At 47.9% G+C, this 16814-nt stretch overlaps 1 protein-coding gene across 1 annotated transcript in view; it reads left to right on the top strand.

Moving 5' to 3' along the window:
- CCNJL (cyclin J like) overlaps positions 1-16814 on the top strand; it is a 62230-nt gene that overhangs the window by 11954 nt on the left and 33462 nt on the right. The window lies entirely within an intron of this gene.

Raw genomic sequence — 16814 nt, 5'->3', positions numbered from 1 at the left:
AGCTGTCAATCAAACATCACTTCCTCAGAAGAACCTTCCCTGGCTGCCATACAAGGTTAGTGTGGGCTGCTGCTGTGTTCTTAGACAACCCTTGATTATTCCTTCAGCACTCAGCACAATTTGTAATTGTATACTTATTAATGGAATTACTCCGTTTGGATCTCCCTGGATGGCAGGCTGGGACTGTAACTCCCCAGTTCTGAGCAGAGCAGCTGCTGCATATGAGCAGCTCCCCGCCCCCCATTGGTATGTGCTCATCACGGACGCCTGGTCTGGGGTCTGTGTCTTATAGTCCACACCTCACCTTCCTGGACCTCACTGCCTGGTGGGGTAGGTAGCATGACTGCCAGTAACTCCGTCTGCTGGGAGAGTAACAGCCTCCAAGGACTTCATCACTTGGCCATTAAGTGGGAGAGCTGGGACCTTAAAACCTCGAGATCTGCTGTCCGGAATCTGACTTTCAACAAGCAGAGTTGCACGCAGCCTTGAAGGCAGTGATGTGTAACAGGAACTTCCCCTGGCGGCGGGGCAACACCTGGGCACCCACACAGGGAGGTGAGAAGGCGGAGGCGAGTGGTACAGAGCTGTTGGCTCTGAGTGGAAATCTCTCATGGGTCTCTCGTGTTAACTCTCTGTTTTGAAATAATTTCAAACTTAGCAGAGTTGCCAGCACAGTACACATTGTAAACACTTTAACACATTTGCCTTATCATCACCGTTTTCTTTCTTTAGGCATTTTTTTCCTCTCCCGGATCAAGATGGAGATGCAATACCCTGTTATCCCTTAACATTTCAGGGTTTCTTTTGCATGGTTACTTTTTTTAAAAAATTTATTTGGCTGCGCTGGGTCATAGTTTCACCCTGCAGGATCTTTAGTTGTGGCATGTGGGATCTGGTTCCCCGATCAGGGTCAAACCTTGGCTCTCAGCATTGGGAGCTTGGAGTCTTAGCTATTGGACACCCATAGATGTCCCTACAATGGTTTCTTTTAAGATGGGCCATAAATTCTGGGGGAATTTTGGTCAAACCACTAGCAGCACCTTCCCAGCTAGGAATCCTCTCTGGAAGCCTGTTTTGGGTGAAAGGGATACAGCAGTCGGATCAGGAGGAAGGGTGGCCTGGCTCTGAGTCTGGGAAGACAAATTTTGGCTCATTTCCTTGGACTGTCCCATGCCTTGTTGGCCGACCACTTCTTTATCAGGCAGTGCAGTGGTTTTTCCAGTAGTCATGTATGGATGTGAGAGCTGGACCATAAAGAAGGCTGAGCACCGAGGAATTGATGCTTTTGAACTGTGGTGTTGGAGAAGACTCTTGAGAGTTCCTTGGACTGCAAGGAAATCAAACCAGTCCATCCTAAAGGAAATCAACCCTCAATGTTCATTGGAAGGACTGATGCTGAAGCTGAAACTCCAGTACTTTGGCCAGCTGATGTGAAGAACTGACTCATTTGAAGACCCTGATGCTGGGAAAGATTGAAGTCAGGAGGAGAAGGGGACAACAGAGGATGAGATGGTTGGATGGCATCACTGATTCAGTGGACATGAATTTGAGGAAGCTCTGGGAGATGGTGATGGACAGGAAAGCCTGGTGTGTTTCAGTCCATGGGGTCACAAAACCTCGTGTGTCACCTGCAGACACCGAGAAGCTGTACAGAAGATATCACAGCCCCTGGCCTCACTCCTGGGGGGTTATTCTTAGTACAACTGAGGATAATCATCTCAGACCACTCTGGCCATTGTATTTGTCAAAGTTAGCAAAACTCTTCCCCATTAATGGGTGCTTGTTGTGTGCCTGACTTATGTTACCTCCCATTATCTAAATCCTCTGCTCTTGCTGCTAAGTCACTTCAGGCATGTCTAACTCTTTGTGATCCCATGGACAGAGGAACCTGGTGGACAGTGTCCATGGACTCTGTCCATGGGCTTCTCTAGGCAAGAATACTGGAGTGGGTTGCCATGCCCCCCTCCAGGAGATCTTCCTGATCCAGGGATTGAACCTGCATCTCTTAAGTCTCCTGCATTGGCAGGCAGATTCTTTATTGCTAGTGCCATCTGGGAATCCCCTAAGTCCTCTAGTAGGTACTAAACTATCTTCATTTTACCCCCACTTTACAGATGAGACAGATGCTAAAGTTTACAGAGTTAAATAACTTATCCAAGGTCATGCATCAGGTAGATGAAAGAGCCAAAATTTGAACCCAGGCAGACTGGCTCCAAAGTGCACACTCTTAACCACTATACCCATGATGACATCCCATTGCCTAGGGAAATATGAAAAGCTTCCAAAAGGTGAGACATAGAGGAATGTCATCTACTAGGGCCCAGGGCTGCAGCATATGGTGATCATGCATTGGTGGTCTGCCTGGGGCAGTCTGATGAGTAGGGGGCGGGCAGGTGGACCAGGAGTATCGGCTCTGGGATATGGGTCTCGGTAGACATTTACACTTATCCTGAGACATAGAGAACTCTGAGGAATGGGGGCTGGATCACTGGAAAATATCCTTGGCCTTGAAGACCTAGGTGTTGGCAGTGTTCCAAAGAGATGGCCTCTGAACCAGCGGAGGAAGTGGGAAGACTTGAGAGTATTAGGCAATAGGATCATAGGAACAAGTTAACAAACAGAGTGAAAGACTTAATGTTTCTTACTTGTTGGAACAAAGTGATTTTCCATTGCTGAGGGATTGGCCTTTTTCATGGTGAAGATTCTTGTTGGAATGCTCCTTCCAGCAATTGCTAGTTTCTGTGTAATTTTTCAAGACTCCCACTGCCCTCTAAATTAAGGGAGTAGGCGTTTATCGGGTACCACATGCCAGACATTGTTGAATGTTTGATGCACATTATCTCATTTAATTGTTAAAGTTGCTTAATTTGGGAAAGGAGTACTTCAAGCCTGTATATTGTCACTCTGCTTATTTAACTTATACGCAGTGTACAGCATGCGAAATTCTGGGCTGGATGAAGCACAAGCGGGAATCAAGATTGCTGGGAGAAATATCAGTAATCTCAGACATGCAGATGACACCACTCTTAGGGCAGAAAGTGAAGAAGTAAAGAGCCTTTTGATGAAAGTGAAAGAGGAGAGTGAAAAAGCTGGCTTAAAACTCAGCATTCAGAAAACTAAGATCATGGCATCCAGTCCCATCACTTCATGGCAAATAGATGGGGAAAGAATGGAAACAGTGACAGACTTTACTTTTGGGGGCTCCAAAATCACTGCAGATGGTGACTGCAGCCATGAAATTAAAAGACGCTTGCTCCTTGGAATAAAAGCTATGACCAACCTAGACAGCATATTAAAAAGCAGAGACATTACTTTGCCAATAAAGGTCCATCTAGTCAAAGCTATGGTTTTTCCAGTTGTCATGTATGGATGTGAGAGTTGGACTATAAAGAAAGTTGATCACCAAAGAATTGATGCTTTTGAACTGTGGTGTTGGAGAAGACTCTTGAGAGTCTCTTGGACTGTGAAGAGATCAAACCAGTCAATCCTAAAGGAAATTAACCCTGAATATTCATTGGAAGGACTGATGCTGAATCTGAAACTCCAATACTTTGGCCACCTGATGTGAAGAACTGTCTCATTTGAAAAGACCCTGATGCTTGGAAAGATTGAAGGCAGGAGGAGAAGCGGGCAACAGAGGATGAGATGGTTGAAGGGCATCACTGACTCGATGGACGTGAGTTTGAGTGAACTCCAGGAGTTGGTGATGGACAGGGAAGCCTGGCGTGCTGCAGTCCAAGAGGTCGCAAAGAGTCGGACACAGCTGAGTGACTGAAAAGAACTGAAATGCCCTGACCAAGGTGGAGTTAGTTGTTGCATGCTGGTCCACCTTCATTCTTTCATTCAGCACATGTCTTTTAGCAGCTGATCACATGCCATGCACTGCTAGCCACTGGGGATATAAGTGGTGAGCAAATAAAATTCTCCACCTTCATGGAGCTTATAGCTGAGCATCAGGCTCACATGAAGTGCCTGTAAGGTGCAGAGAGATGCCCAGCTCCATCCCAGGAGGACTGAGTCAGCAAGACAGGAAATGGGGAGTATAGTAGATTCCTAGGGCTGCCTCAAACTGGGTGGCTTACAATAGCAGAAGTGTATTCCCTTGTAGTTCTGGAGGCCAGAAGTATTGAAATCAGGGTGTTTACAGCATGGTGCTCCCTCCAGAGGCTTGAAGGGAGGATCTCCAACATATGGTGGTTGCTGGCCATGCTTGACATTCCTTGGCGTGTAGCTTCATCAGTCTGGTCTCTGCCTCCATCCTCACCCAGCCCTCTTCCTGTGTTTGCCTTTGCTTGGTCTTCCCTCTGTGTGTCTGTGTGTCTCTGGTCTTCCCTTTGTGTGTCTGCGTGTCTCTGTTTTCTCTTCCTATAAGGACACCAGTCATTGGATTAGGGCCCACTCTAATCCAGTATGACCTCATTTTATCTTGATTGCCTCTGTAAAGACCCTATTTCCAAATAAGGTCACGTTCTAGGGTTCTGGCGGATGTGAGTCTGGCAGAGATGCCATCCAACTCAGTACCAGGGGGCAGCCTCCATGTTTCAGTAGATCCCCAGGAGATTCCAGTGCCTGTGATCAACTGGCCACAGGTGCGGGAGCCCTGGTCAGCAGGGGACTGGAATCCCAGCTGGAGCAGCTGGGGCTTAGTGGTGGTGGTTACCACTACCACTACCGACCCATTTCTGGCTGCACAGTAGGGTTAGGATGCCCAGGAGAATGTATCAAAAGGAATCTGGAAATGAGGGCAGGTAGCTGAAAGTGTGGAGTGAAAGCCGCAGCTTAGGAGTGGTGACCCAGGGGAGAAGGAGAAGAGTTGTGAGGGTTGGGCCTATTGCAAGGAACCAGCATGGAAGGGGGCACACCATGACCCATGTCCCTAGGTGACAGAGGGTGTGGAAGAATGAGGGGCACCTCCAGTACAGAAGGTGTGGGACAGGGTCGTATCAGGAAGCTGTTAAGAACTCAGGGGGGTGCTGGCATTTTATGGGGGGGGCGAGGAGGCGGTGTAAGGGCCCTCCACCTGTGAGTGGAGGGCAGGATGGTGGGTGCTCAGACTTGCCTTTGTGCCCTGAAGGGCAGTGGCTCTGTCTCCTGGGAATGAGGAAGTGTGTTTGGAGCTGGCCCTCCTATGATTTGCAGAGTTCAGGGGGTCCCCACGAGAGGTGGGGTGGCTCAGAGTGACCTCTCTTTGCTGGAAGGAAGCTGCAGGCCAGACATCAGCAGGAGAGGATGTGACCAGCCTTGCTGGCTTCATGTACTGCAGGCCACCCTCTCGAGGATGTTGAAATAATGTTCCCGCAGAGAAGTTGATTCTTTACGGAAAATGCCTCCTCGGGCTCTATGAAGCAATCGGTTTGCGAGGGGAGGGAAGGGTTGGGTGACCCTCCGGCTTTGCAGGGCCTCCCAGGTCTGTGGCCTGTCCTCCTGAGGCCTCTGAAGAATCAGCCCACCCCTCCCCTTTCTTTCTCCCTTTCCATTTGCAAGTCTCCACTTCCTGTTGGTCACCTTGGTTACCCATGGTGTTTCTTCACCGTCTTGCTGCTCTTTGTTCTCAGGCGGACTCAAGCCCTGGAGCTGTTTCCCAAGCAGCTGGCCCGGTGCCTGGAGGCCCAGCCTCCCTAGGGAGGCAGCAGTTGGCAGCAGGGAGTAAGAGCTTGGTGGGAGGCACATGGGAGGAGACCCCGAGTGGGTTTCTTTCAGTGGCTGGTATGGGAGGGCAGCTTGGCCCTGCTCTGCACCTTGGCCTGTTTATGCAGCAGTTGTCACACTCAAAGCCATGTCCCACCCCAGGCCCAGCCAGCTCCTCTGATGTCCACGCCAGGATTTGCCACTGACCTGCAGTGTGGCCTGGGCCATTGCACTTCTGAGCCTCAGTCTCCTGGGTTCTGCTAGTGTTAGTGGCAGTTCCCCTGCCTGGGCCCACCTCAAGACAGGGAGTGTTGAGAGGAGAGCCTGAATTGGGTTAAGTTGTTGGGGGGCATCTCTGTGTAGAGAAGCAATGTCAGAAGGGCATGTAACGAGACTTGTATGGACTCACAGTTATCTCCCAGTGCGGGATTACTAGTAATTTAATGTTCTTAGTACTTATCATATTTTCTAAAATTTGTATAGTGGTGCTGCTGCTGCTAAGTTGCTTCAGTAGTGTCCAACTCTTAGCGACCCCATGGACTGCAGCCCACCAGGCTCCTCCGTCCATGAGATTTTCCAGGCAAGAGTACTGGAGTGGGGGTGCCATTGCCTTTATTTTATAAACTGTTTCATATAACATTATTTTGGAAGGAAAACACAAGCCTAAATTGTCCCATGGAGGCCCCAAAACATCGTGTTAAGAGCACAGAGTCAGAAAGCCGAGACTCAGATATGTCCTTCATTACCTCGATGTCCTTCAGCAGGTTACTTAGCTTCTCTGAGCCATCCTGGTCTGGAACACGAGGACACCAATGATCCCCATCTTGTGGCCTGTTGGAGGATGAGAGGACAAAATGCATGAGACATAGTGTCTGGCTAATGACATATAAGCTTTCAAATTATGTGATATATAATATATATATATATATGATACATATATATGAAATGGGAGGTTATATAAAACTATTCGTCGTAAGGAGCAAGTCCAGATTCTCATGGAGACCAGAGGGGAGATGTAATCCAGGAGAGAGAGAAAGCTCTGTCCTTGCCTTGGGGTAGTATGTACCTCAGTCTATCCAGTAACAACGGAGAATCAAGGAGGAACCCAGGTCTGTGTTTATGGAGGACAGGATGCTGCCAGTTATATATATAAATATATTTGTGTGAGATGGGCTTCCCTGGTGGCTCAGCAGTAAAGAATGTGCCTGCAATGCAGGAGTTGCGAGAGACACAGGTTTGATCCCTGGGTTGGGACGACCCCCTGGAGGAGGGCATGGCAACCCACTCCAGTATTCTTGCCTGGAGAATCCCCCCCATAGACAGTGGTCTACAGTTCATAGAGTTGCAAAGAGTCGGACACAACTGAGGTGACTGAGCCCGCGTTCACAGCACAGGTGTGAGATGGGTTGGGGTGGGCGGGGGTTAATCTGGGGCCCAGTCCCCGGACCCCTCAAGGCAGGGCACCCAGCACCTGGCTGCCTGGGGCTTCTGTGGCCGGCGTCTTTGACCTCTTGTGCCCGTTCCTAGGCTCCTTAATACCACTGCCATGTGGAAGTTCTTAGCAGGGGCCATTCTGCAGGTGGAAGCTGTGGTTTTCCATCTCGGCAAACTTTTCAGTTAGTCTCTAAATTTAGAGTTATCAGATTACTAGGCAGTGTGCCAGGGATTTTCACCAGAGTCTTGCATTGCAGATGTGCTGGGGTCCCAGCTGCCAGCACCGTAAATCACCGAAAAGGCTGGGTGGGGGTGTAGTGGTCAGTGGGTAAATTTAACTCAGAATTTCACAGAACTGTGAGTTTTTTCTGAACACATATTTCTGGGCCTCTAATGGGCTAATATATGATGCTTTTTAGGAAGGAACAGTGTAGTCCTGGGCTTCCCTGGTGGCTCAGAGGTAAGACTCTGCAGTGCAGGAGACTTTCAGGAAGATGCCACTTTGATCCCTGGGTCAGGAAGATCCCCTGGTGTAGGAAATGGCAACCCACTCCAGTATTCTTGCCTGAAGAATCCCATAGACAGAGGAGCTTGGGGGGGCGACAGCACATGGTATCACAAAGAGCTGGACACAACTGAGTGCCTGAGCGTGCACACAGAATGTGGTATGCAGTGTTCCCCAAACTAGTGGCCCACAGAATCCTCTTCAGGGGCTGGGGTGTCATGGGACACATGTCAGCAAGCAGTATCTTTGGAATGACCAAGTATGGAGGGTATGATTTAGGTTCTTAAAGCTTCCAGTCCTCTGTAAACACTGACCTGCTTCCTCCTTGGTTACCCTACCCTTTTTGCTGTTGGGTAGACTGAGGGACATGCCACTGCGAGGCAAGGACAACATTCTCTTTCCCCTGGAATTCAGCATCACCCCCAACCCCTGCCCCTACACTGCCAGGCTTTGAGTAGTTTGAATTGCCCAGCTAGATGAATAGTTTTATTCAACATAAATCAGGAGCAACTCTTTTTTTCTTGCCTTTTCATATCAAGTATTTACCTTTCCCAAAATTTGGAGATTAGAAGAATTGAGTATCTCTTTTGTGTCAGGCATTGGTGTCCTGGAGCTGAACAAGACGAACCCAGCCCCTGTCCTCATGATGTCTGTGGTCAGGGATGAAGAAGGACAGTGGGTTGATGGATGGAGAGATGGACAGAAAGTCCTGGATGCCCCTGCGTTCTGACAGGGGCATTCCCTGGGGACACTCTCTTCAGAAGTGACCTTTAAGTTGAGATCGGCAGGAAGAGTGGGTTAAGAGGCAATTAGAAAGTAACACAGCGCAAGACACCACGGGGTCAAATGAAGACTTCCTTTCCTCCCATCGTGAGAAACGAGGGTGACTGGCTGAACTTTCACAGTGCATGTGACCTTCAGAGCCCTCTGAGGTTAGCCTCAAAATGTGAGCAGAGCCTGTGTGTGAGGAGCACACTGAATTTCCTGCCCATCTGTCCTGCAGCAGTGACAGGCTGGGGTCCCCACCCAGCTCTCCTGGCTGTGGGCTCCAGGTCTGTCAGCCTGCACTTGGAGCTGGCCTCGCTCCTGTTCCCAGTCACATCTAAGCACAGCGCAGGTGGGCAGGGTTTGCCACCTCTGCCAAGGTCAGTGCCTCTGTGCTGGGGGTGAGGGAGGGGTCTGGACGCCTGCACTCCGGGCGGCCCTGCCTTCTCTGTGTGTAACTTGGTTTGGGGCCTCATGTAGGTCATGATTCACTTGTCCCTGGTCTTTCGTGGAGCCCTGCCCCTCTCTTTCTGCTTTGTAAGCCTCTGGAAGAGCCTTTGGGCAGGCAGGAGAGTGTTTCTAAAGGACTCCAGCCTGTCTTGACACCCATCACCTTCCTCTCCTCCAGGATGGCACCTCTGGAGCTTCTCCCCCTGGGACTGCCCCCCAACCATCTTGGTTACCCCCAGAGAAGGGTACAGGACCAGGTAAGGGAGATCTGGGGGAGGAGGGCAGAGAAGGTTCCAGGTGGAGGGAAGTTCCCCCAACTGGTGTTGATTGGGTTGTACCTGTGTTCATCACAGAACACTCCATTCACTCATAAATACATTCATCCCCTCATTCACGAGATGTTCATTTGCCCTTAACTGTACCAGATCCAGATCAGTCCCTGGCTCGGGAAGATCCCCTGGAGGAGGGCATGGCAACCATTCCACTATTCTTGCCTGCGAAATTCCATGGACAGAGGAGCCTCGTGGGCTACAGTCCATGGGGTCGCAAAAGAATCCGACATGATTTAGCAACTAAACAATAACAACTGAGATAGCAAAAGCAGTTTTTTTTTTTAAAGGTGGAGTCCCACCTGCCCGCCCTCCCCAACCCCATCACAACCATCTGTCTTTGTGCCCCCACCTGCTCAAACTGGGCAATCAACCTTCTGGGAGGGCAAATAAAAAGCTCTCCCGTCTGGCTCAGGTGATAAAGGTCTAGGGAGGGAGAGTTTCAGGAAGCCTCTGCCCTGCCCCTTCTCAGTGTGGCTTTTGTGCTGGCCACACTGACGCTGCCCCTGGCCCTGCCATGAGCAGGGTCACCCTGCCTGGCCGGTTCCTGCCCGGTTTCCTCCCTCGCCAGCAGCTGCCTGCCTGCCAGCCAAGTGCCTGCCTAATCCAGGAGCGCTTCCTGAGCCGCCCCTCGCTGGCTGCTCTTTTGTTCCTGGAATTCAGGCAGCTCAGCAGAGGGGCTGGCTTCGTGCACCCAGCTGCTTCGAGCTGCCTTAGGTCAAGAGTGCTCCGGGAGGAATGCGATCCTTAGAGCAAAGCCCTTGTAATGGATGCCTTCCCCGCCCCCCACCCCCAACCCTCCCTGGCGCCCCCCCCCACCCCCCACTCACAATTGGGTTAGGGGAATAATTGGCCAGACTCTCAACTAAACAGGGTAGGCATGCTGGCGTCCTGGTTTGTTGTTCATTTCCCAAAGAATCGCCCTGCTCTGAGGTGCTGAGCAGAAGTGAAGGCTCAGAGTGCTAATTTCCTTTGGCTCTCAGTCTCTGCAGAGCATGTGGAGGCAGGCAGCTTTCTCTGCACCGCCACCCCCGTCTCCCGACCCCAGCCCAGCTATAAACCCTCAGGTGGAATGCCTCCTTCAGCAGTACAAATCAGGATCCTTTGAGAGCCCGACCGAGGCAGATAAGCTCAGCTTATCTGAAGGTTGATTGCCCGGTTTGAGGGAAAGGCAGGCCTAAGTGCTGTTAAGTGCCACACGCTTTGCATTATGACAGTGTGACCTCCTTTTCAGGTGAGGACACCGGGGTTCAGAATTCACATGTCCAGGGTTAGTAAACAGTAGAGGTGAGATTCCACCCCAGAACTGCCTAATGCTGCACTCCGTGCCAGGCGGTTCCCCTAAATGTGGAGGAGGGTATTTGGAACAGGGAGGGATGTCCTTGTGTTCATTCTTATTTTTTAACTGACTTTGTGTTTTCAGGCAGTTTTAGGTTCAGAGCGTATTGAACAGGAGGTACGGAGATTTCCCGTGTACCCTGCCTCCCCTCCATATCCACAGCCTCCTCCACTATCAACAACCCCCACCAGAAGGGTCCATTTGTTAACAAGTCAGTGAACCTACAAATCCTCACCTGAATTCCAGAAACGAAAGGAGCAGCCAGTGAGGGGCGGCTCAGGAAGCGCTCCTGTAGTGGACCTACATAAACATTACTTCGAGACCACGGTTTACACTGGGGTTCACTCTTGGTGGTGTACGTTCTGTGAGTTTGGACAAATGTGGAATGACATGTATCCTCCATTGTAGTACCATACCCAGTAGTTTAACTGCCCTGAAATTCCTCCGTGCTCCCCCTGTTCATCTCTCCCCGACCCAGCCTCTGGCATCCACTGATCTTTCTTCACTTTCTCCATGGTTTTTCCTGGTCCAGATTGTCATATAGTTGGAATCACAGTATGTAGGCTTTTCAGATTGCCTTCTTTCACTTAGCAATATGCATGTACGTTTCCTCCTTGCCTTCTTGATGGATGCTCATTCCTTTTTTTAACTTATGCAGAGATTTTTTTTGAGCACCTGCCCCTGTGCTAGGCTCTGGGCAGTTGGTATTGGCAGGGGGGATGTGGCTCCTGCTCTTTGCAGCTAGAGTTTAGCAGGAAGAGACACGTGAATAAGTAAATATCTGGCCTTGAAGAACAGCGTGCTAACAAGGGACACCTGATTTAGAATGGTGAGGGATCAGAGAAAGCATCTCTTTATAAGTGACGATTAAACCTGTCTGAGGGACGAGCAGAAGTGGAGCTGGGGAGCATCACAGACAGCTGTTCTCCTTCCTAGAAGCCTGCACACCCTTGAGAAGAGCCTTTTCCATGAAGCCCTACCTGCTGACTCCTTCTTGAGCTATTATTGCCTGTTCCAAAGGTCCATAGCTGTTTTATCTACCGATGGCTTCCTCAGAGAATCTGCTCAAGCCAATGGGCTCTTTCTGCAGGAGGGTGTGCAGAGGAAAGACATACAGCATCTGGCTTTGAGCTTTTCCTACACAAGCTCTGTCGGGCTGAGCTAAAATCAGAGAGCAGTCAGGACATTGCATATCTGACTTCTTGTGTTTGGAGCCTTTGAACCGCCTGGATGAGGGCAGTGCAACCCGGGCCAAAGGTCACTTCGCTAATTTCCGGCAGCTGTTGCCTATGGAACACTAAATATCTGAGATTGTTGTTGCTTCTTATCAAGAGCCTTAGAACCCTCTGCTTAAAGGAAATACCCAAGTAGGCTGCAAGCTTGTGGGGGCTGCTGGAGGGTGGGGAGGGGGTCCTGGTGATGAGAGGGCTGCAGCCGCAAATTGGCTGCTGCTACCAGCTGTCTGGCTATAAGCCAGGGCAAGACCGACTGAGAGTTCTTCCCTGCAAGGCCATTCTGCTCTAAACCCCTTACTGTCATTGCCCTGCTCCAAACCCTTTACTGGCTCCCGTTGCCCACAGGGCAGGCGGGATATCTTACATGTTAAATCCCTTCCGTCGTGTCCAACTCTTGCGACCCCATAGACTGTAGCCTGCCAGGCTCCTCTGTCCATAGGATTTTCTAGGCAAGAATACTGGAGTGGGTGGCTGTGCCCTCCTCCAAGGGATCTTCCCAATCCAGGGATTGAACCTGTGTCTCTTACGTCTCCTGCATTGGCAGGTGGGTTTTTTACCATCTTAGCAGGACATATAGACTGAGACCCCGTCCACCCTTGCAACCTACTTTGTTCAAGCATACTCTCCCTCTCTGGCTGTTCCAAGGGCTCCAGCTTCCCCAGACAGGACACCAGTGTGGCCTTGCAGGTGCTGTGTTTCCAGCTGAACTTCCTTTTCCCCTTCATCTTCAACAGGTTAGTTCCTAGATGTCCTTCCAGAATTTGACTAGACAGGTCTCCTTGAGGTTCCCACTGACTTGCTACTCTACACAAGTGGCCACACCTTCCTCTGGGCCCTGGGCAGGCCCTGGGCAGTCAGTACTCACCACTGCAGTCCCTCCCTTCCTCTCTCCCTCCCTTCCTTCACTCCTTCACCATTTAATTCCAGGCATCTGACCATGTTCTTGTCACACCAGGGCAGTGGCAGACCCAGACTTGCACCCTCAAGGAGCTTGAAGTCCCATGGTGGTAGCATGAATCCATCAAACAATGAAGATGAAAAATACCCAAAGAAGTCAAATCCTTTCCTTAAAGAAGTGAAGATTTTGTCCATGATTATCAAAGTCTACACATAATAAATTCTGGAGAGGATGTGGAGAGAAGGGAACCCTTCGACTCTGTTTTGTTGTTTGGTTGCTAAGTCTTTGCAGCTCTATGAACTGTAGCCCACGAGGCTCCTCTGTCCCTGGGAGTTCCCAGTCATGAACACTGGAGTAGGTTGACATTTCCTTCTCCGGGGGTATCTTCCCGACCCAAGGATTGAACCCACATCTCCTGCATTGCAGGTAAATTCTTTACCACTGAACCACCAGGGAATGGAATGTAAATTGGTGCAACCACTGTGGAAAACAGTATGGACGTTCCCTAAAAAAACTAAAAAAAATCTGTGATAACATCCAGCAACCCCATTCCTGGGCATATATTCAGAGAAGATGAAAGTTCTGTCTCTAAAAGATACAAGCACACCGATGTTCATAGCAGCACAATAGCCAAGACTTGGGAGCAACCTAAATGTGCATTAGCAGATGAATGGATAAAGATGTGGTACATATCTACAGCAGATTGTTATTCAGCCATAAAAAAGAATGAAATAATGCCATTTGCCGCATCATGGATAGACAGACCTAGAGAGTATCATTATCATGTGACTTACTAAATGAAGTAAGTCAGAGAGAGAAAGACAAATATGTGTTATCACTTATATGTGGAATCTAAAAATAATGCAAATGAATTTATTTATAAAACAGAAACAGACTCACACATAAAAAATAAACTTTGTTACCAAAGGGGAAAGGAGGGGTGGATAAATTAGGAATATGGGATTAACAGATGCATATAAAATAGATAAAGAATAAAGATTTACTGTATAGCACAGGGAACTGTATTCAATATCTTGTAATAACCTATATTGGAAAAGAATCTGAAAAAATATATATGTTAACTGAATTACTTTAATGTAACCTGAAATTAACAAAATATTGTGAATCAACTATACTTCAATTAAAAATTGTTTATTAGAAAAGATTTTCTCCATGATTTAAAAAAAAAAAATAAAAGGTTGAGGAAAAGGATACATTAAAATCCTTCTAGTCTCAGATCGAATATTTCTTGTTAGTTAAGCCCTGGGGCTATAGGACTTCGTCACACTCGGTTTCTCCATGTGTAATGTTAGGGACAGGAAATAGTTGATCAGACGTTGGGCACCTTCCATGATCACAGCTTTAGGGCTACTGAGAGAGTGGTGTTGTGGCTTCAGGTTCTGGGGGAATAAGTCAGAGAAGAGATCCTAGCATGAAATCTCTACCAGGCTTCGCTTTCAGAGGGCAGATCTCCCCTCCCTCAGGGAAGACAAGCAGCTTTTTCAGCGTCTGTACAGCTTTTCTCTGCAGTACTGATCCCGGTTTGGAATTCTGCAGTTGCCTTACTCTTTGATGGTCATCTCTTTCCAACAGGGCCATAAACTCCATTAGAGTGGGTGATGTGTCTGTTATTTTTTTTTTTATAACAGCTTCATTGAGATATCATTCACATACCGTAAAATTCGCCCTTTTGAAGTCACATTCAGTTGCTTTTTAGTGTATTCACAGAGATGTGCAACCATCGACACTAAGAACATTTTAATCATTCCTAAAAGAACCCTCGTATCCATTAGCAGGTTCCTCCTGCCGTTAACCTTCCCACCTGCCCCCAGCTTCCAGCATTCGCTGATCTAACTTCTGTTTGTATGGATTTGTTACCAGAAGGGGGGCCCAAGAGTGGGCTCTTGTCTAACACTTGGAAGCAAATCGTCCGAGAAGACGCATGTCCTTACAAAGCAAAAGACTATTGGAAGGGGCGCCCAGGCAGAGAACAGTGGGATGAGGGAACCCAGGAGGGGGTTCCCTCCTCCTGGGCAGAGGGTTCCTCTGCCTCGTGGCGCACAGTCTCAGTTTTTATGGTAATGGGATTAGCTTATCAGGTTGTCTGTGGCCAGTCATCTTGCTTGTGCCCACTTTTGGTCTGACTAGGGTCCTTCCTGATGGCGCCAGATTCTCTCTGCCAAGGGAGGATTTCTGGGAGGTTGGCAGGACATATTATGGGTTGGTGACTCCTCTCTCCTTTTGGCCCCTCCCAGATTTTCCTGGTTAGTTTTCAGTGGCAGCACCGTGTTCCTTATGGGGATCTCTGACCTCCTGTTGTGAGACAGCTCATGCAAGTGGTTATTACCATGCCTGACCCAGGCAGACAGTTTTGGTCAACAGTTCCCTAACAGATTTTCCTGTGCTGCCCATTTCATACAAAGAGAGTCCTATGATATGTGGCCTTTTATGACTGGATCTTTTTCACTTAACATAATGTTCTCAAGGTTCATCCAAGTTCTAACACATACCAGTATTTCATTCCTTTTTGTGGAATAATAATATTCTATGGGATGGGTATACCATATATTTCCATTCATCAGTTGGTGGACATCTGGGTTGTTTTCATTTTGGGGCTATTATAAATAATGGTGCTATGAACTTTCCAGTTCAAGTGTTTGTGTGGTCATGTGTTTCCATTTCTCCTGAGTGTACACCAAGGATTGGAATTCCTAGGTCATGCGGTAACTCTTACATTTTGAGGAGCTGCCAAATCATTTTCCACAGTGGCTGCACCATTTTTGTTTAACACCAGCAGTGTCTGAGGGTTCCAGTTTGTTCCAATTTGTTCACATTCTCACCAGCATGTGTTTATTTTCTGTTTCTGTTTTTATAATAGCCATTCTAATAGGTGTGAAGTGGTATCTGATTGTGGTTTTGATTTTCATTTTCCTAAAATAATGTTGAGCATCTTTTCATGTGCTTATTGGCGATTTCTATACCTTCTTTGAAGAAATATCTGTTCAGTCATTTGCCCATTTTTAAATTGGGTTGTTGGTCTTTTTGTTGAAGATTTGTAAGAATTCTTTTTATGTTCTGAATTAGAGTCTCTTACTGATCTGTGATTTCCAAATATTTTCTCCCATCCCGTGGGTTATCTTTACATTTCCTTGATGGTGTCTTTTGAAAGTTTTAAAATTTGAAGTCTAACTTATGCAATTTTTTCTTCTTTTTTTTATTCCTTCTGTTTTGGATGTCATATCAAAGAAACCACTGCCTAACCTAATCATAAAGGTTTGTTCCTGTTGTTTTTTTTTTTTAAGAGTTTCACAGTTTTAATCTTACGTTCATGTCTGTGTCTGTCTCATTCCTGATTATACCCCCTCTGCCTAGAATAATGCCTGGTATATAAAAGGTACTTGATAACTTACTGAGTGAAATGAATGAATTGATATCTCTTAAATGAGTGAATGAACAGATATCACCTTGTCCCAAAGCTGTTGCTATTCACAGCCCCAGGGTTAAGAGAGGGTGTTAGGCAGGGGAGGGTCACCAGTTTGTTTTAATCTCATCCCCCAGTTGACCTGCCCTTAGTGAGCTCTCACAGTTCCTTTTCTGCAGCTTCTTCTTTACGTTTTTCCTGGATTTTTGCTTCTTTTTTTGTTTCCCTTTTTGACAAAATGTTGCCAAGACATTTCCTAAGTAAACTATGTCTGATCTGCTTGGTTAAATGTATGGTAGAGGTATAAGAAAATTTTTTCATTCATCAAAATCTTGGGTGACATAGTTTTCTTGTTGCGTTTACTTGTGTTTGACTGATAAATTCAGATGACACAGTAGTATATAAATTATGAAGGAAGAGTCACCTCCTCAGGGTGTTATGCCCAAGTCGCGAAATCTCCCAATGACCACCAGGGAGCCGATATCCAATGCAAAAGCAAGAGAGTTTTTATTACCAAGCTCCAGCTGGGGCTCCCACCATTACCGACACAGCGTCTATAGGGAGGAGCCCCGAACTCTGGGTTACATTGCTTATATAGGGTATTCTCGCGCAAAAAATTCGAAAAATGGGAGTTTCCAGGTTGGGAGATGTCTAATTGGTTACCTTCTGTGGAAGGGTTAGGTGTTGGGTTCTGATTGGTTTTCATTTCCCGGACTGGCCATGGGTTCTAATTGGTTCCCATTTCCCGGGCTTAATTCGATTTTCCCGGGCAGGTCATAAGTCCTGAACATAAAGTCAGGAGATCCTGAT

The sequence above is a fragment of the Capricornis sumatraensis genome, chromosome 9 (assembly GCF_032405125.1).
Source record: "Capricornis sumatraensis isolate serow.1 chromosome 9, serow.2, whole genome shotgun sequence".
NCBI classification, from domain to species: domain Eukaryota; kingdom Metazoa; phylum Chordata; class Mammalia; order Artiodactyla; family Bovidae; genus Capricornis; species Capricornis sumatraensis.
The sequence above is the reverse complement of the archived record's forward strand: the minus strand, read 5'-3'. Positions and strand labels throughout refer to the sequence as shown.